The following is a 3,770-nucleotide window of genomic DNA, read 5'->3' as shown; positions in this document are numbered from 1 at the left end:
TGTAGAACTCGGGTTCCTAACTCACACAGGAAACCTAGGACTACTTTGCGACTTAAGCAGCAGTTTCCTACTATTGGTGAACTGAGTGAATAAGTCTTCCGTTTCTAGATTCTCCAAAACAACAACAACAAAAAACAAAAAACTGTTCCTCATCAAAATGTGCTTTGAGTGCTTGTATGCTTTTGTTGTTTGGGTGATAGTGATAGCTCATGTCCTCCATTCCTCATTCCCTCATGCAGCGTGATCTCACACTGCCCCAGGGCGGGTAGGGTATATTTTCATACCCCTTTTTGGTGTTGGGCTTGGCCACATGAGTTGATTTAGCCAATAGAAGTTTAGCAGATGTGAAGTCCTTCATCGAGTAGAAGTCTCGATATGCTCACATGGTTAGGCTTGGCCTCTCGCCTCATAATAGGGCAGTGGTTAGAGCATGCCCCGCATAGCTACCCCTTTCAACCTAGGCTTCAACAAACAGATCTGGACCCAACCTGAAGCCTAGAGCCAAACCCAGGTGACTGCAGCCCGAAACAGAGCCACTAAGATTCATGAGCAGGAAAAGAATGCTGATTTTTGTGAGCTATTTGGTTATGTAATTTGATTGCAGCTATAGTTGACTAATACAGATCATTAGATTTTGACCCGTGGTTTCACATTCTTCAGATTAATTCACCTGAATCAGGGTTACCTACCGTCTTTCTCTTGGTTTGTCCCTTTCTCCTTCTGAGCTTTATGGTCTCCTCTCCTTGGTTCATACTCTGAGTGCCTCTGAGACCAGAAAGCCCCACCTCTCCCTATTGTGCTTTCATGTCCTTTGCTGGTGGTGGAATAAAGGAGAAAGTCATCGTGGTTGGCTTGGTCTGAGAGTTTCATGCAGGAAGTGATGCCTGAGCAAGTCAGCGAAGATAAGGAATATTTTAGGTCCTGTGGTTCGGTAAACACCCAATAAGCCCCTGGTATGTGCTAGGCCCTGAGGAATACGGTGGTAAGCAAAAACAGTCAAGATCCCTGTTACAGAGTATAGTCTAGTCTTGGAGGCAACCATTAATCGCAGAATGGCACAAAGAGATTTTGGCACAAACGAAATGTGGAGAACCTGGAAGTAGATACCTGGGGACTTACATCTGAAGCCTAACTAGGATGGGTCCCCAGGAACTGAGCTTTATTGTTGGTGAAGTAGCCTGGTTAAGCTATGTGCTTGGGCAGGGGCCATAGAAAGGAGCCATGCATTTGAAGGGCCAAGATGCGTTCTTAGGCTTTGAGCTAGAGTGTTAGGGTTAGTCTCAAAGGGTGGATAGTGCAGAGGTCTCTGGAACTTGAAGCTCGTGTCCATGGCAGCTGTTGATGTGAGCCGCGTTAGGGTCCCTGCTCATATCTATGCGGGCCTGTCAGTCCCACCGAGGGGCTGGGAAGCACCCGGGATTTAAGGGTCCCTCCTTGGTACCAGGTTCCCCCACTGTTGCATTTGTGTGGAGGGGGCTTGGGGCTGTGGCAGTGTCAAGAGCGGTAGCGGAAAACCCCCGGGCTTCTCATTCCTGCTGCCACGCTGTGAGGTCTGGGGAATGACTGCACCAATCCCGATTGGTTAGACTTCTTTTAACATGAAAGATCCTTGGTCGGTAGCCAGAGTGGCTGATGCAAAGGAAGAAGGTGGAAAAGCATTCTAGAAAAAAACCAAACATTTTCCCCTTCATTTTAATCTCAAACTGGGAAATGAGGAGATGTTACAAAAAAGGAAAACGAACCTTGTCATCTTAGGCAAGTCTCCTTAACCTGTGGGTCTCAGTCAAAAAGGGAAAAGACCATATTCTCATCAAATATTCATTGGTATAGATCCTCTTAATCTGATTTGCATTTGGTATTTCCCAAGATAAATTTTTTTTTTTCTATCAATCAGTGGATTAAATTGCTTGAGAACTTATTTGGGAATTTCACAACTTCTTCTCAGAGTTTAAAGGCTGTTTGAGAGTTACTAGTAATGGGAAAGGCCAGAGGACCTCAGTGCTACTTTCCAGAACAGGAACCCATACTGGAAGATCACTATGGGTATTGGATGAGGCTGGTCACTGCCAGACACGTAGCTGCAACTCAGCAATTTAGCTTAGCAGTTTACATTGAAAATTGTAAATATGTTTCAGTTCCATTTTGATTTATTATACTTTTTTCTCTTGGTAAACCAGAGACATATAATATAGGATATGTGCAATGGATGAAATGTTAACGTCCCCTCCAAATTCATATGTTGAAATCCTGATCCTCAAGGTGGTCAGATCAGGAGATGGCCTTTGGGCAGTGATTAAGTCATGAGTGATTAAGGGATTAGTGCCTTTATAAAGGAGACCCCAGAGAGCTCCCTGGCAACAGTGAAAAGATAGCCATCTGTGAACCAAGAAGTGGGCCTTCAGCAGACACCAAATCTGCTGGCACCTTGATCTTAGACTTCTCAGTCTCCAGAACTGTAGGAAGTAACATGCTTATTGCCTCTAATCTACTCAGTTATGGTATTTTTGCTATAGCAGGCTGAACAGACTAAGGCAGTGTGTATATGGACTAGAAAAGTACATCATTAAGATCTTGCTCTTTATGCATAAGCCTAAGTTCTCTGTCTATAGTCCTGTTTTCTTCTTTAAGCATAAATTACATTACTTTTCTTGGTAAACTCTGTTCAGATACGTAATCCCTCTTTCCCCACTATGTGAATGGGTAGCAACAACAAAAAGCTCTATTAATAAATCAAACAACATCTAGTATTAGAATTCACGGAAAGCACTGGCCCTATGATGTATTTAAAGCATCTGATGTATTTAAAGCATCCGAGTCTGATGTATTTAAAGCATCCCCCACTGTGTGTGCATGCGTGCACACTCATACACACACCCACATCAGATCTATAAATACTGTACACACTTATTTGTAAGAGCTGCAGTTGGCTGCAGGTAAGCGACATTCCAAAACATTATTATTATTATTATTTGCAGTTTTTTACCTTTATTTGACAATCAGCAGTTCGTTGTCTTCCACATTAACTGTAGATTTTTGAAAGCGGTGACAGGTATGAAGGTAACCAACATATAGACCTTGTTTGGTGAACCTTCATCCTCATGTTTTCTGGACAACCACGCGTGGATACGGTGTGGAACATTCCTTATTCGTTTGACCCAGGCAGACTGCTGTGTTGAGCCTGGTGTAGAGGGCACAACTGGAGTTCCCATCTACTTCATGGAAAATTTCCAGATTTCTCTGAGTGCCCGAGGTGCACGCTTCTTGAACCCACTCCATGGATGCGCTTGTGAATGTTGATGGTGCGTTCTCTGGTCACTGCTTCATTGATGGCAGCATGGCCCTTCCTGATACTCTTCCTTGCGGGAGCCATTGTGCCCGCCCTGGCTGGAAAGGAAGCCAGAGCATTATTTTGCACTCTGTTTTACATAAGAAAGAAAAAGACTTCCATAGCAAAGCCTAGTCAGTTAAAAAAAATAACACTGGATTGTTCACATCTCTAAACCCTCTTCATCTGAATAGCATTTGCTATTTTCCAGGGTAAATTATACTCTTGATGGATTATATTACCTGAGAACTAATTAGAAATTTCACAGTTTCTTTCCAGGGTCTAAATGCTGCTTGAGAGCAGTGGGATGGGCTAGACAACTTTAGTGTTAAATTCTGAGGCAGGAACTTCACTCCATGTGTCACAGCTAAGATCACATTTTTGGCCATTTCTTGATCACACAGCCCCAGTCAAGTCTACAATGAATGCACATCGCGACAATCTC

General features: G+C 43.5%; 1 pseudogene; it reads right to left on the bottom strand.

Annotated features, from left to right (window-relative positions):
• Positions 1-3,370, bottom strand: part of LOC144229360 (large ribosomal subunit protein eL31 pseudogene) — a 3,787-nt pseudogene extending 417 nt beyond the window's left edge.
• Positions 3,371-3,770: the final 400 nt, after the last annotated feature.

This window comes from Crocuta crocuta, unplaced genomic scaffold (genome assembly GCF_008692635.1).
Source record: "Crocuta crocuta isolate KB4526 unplaced genomic scaffold, BGI_CrCroc_1.0 scaffold224, whole genome shotgun sequence".
In the NCBI taxonomy this organism is placed as follows: Eukaryota; Metazoa; Chordata; class Mammalia; order Carnivora; family Hyaenidae; genus Crocuta; species Crocuta crocuta.
The sequence above is the reverse complement of the archived record's forward strand: the minus strand, read 5'-3'. Positions and strand labels throughout refer to the sequence as shown.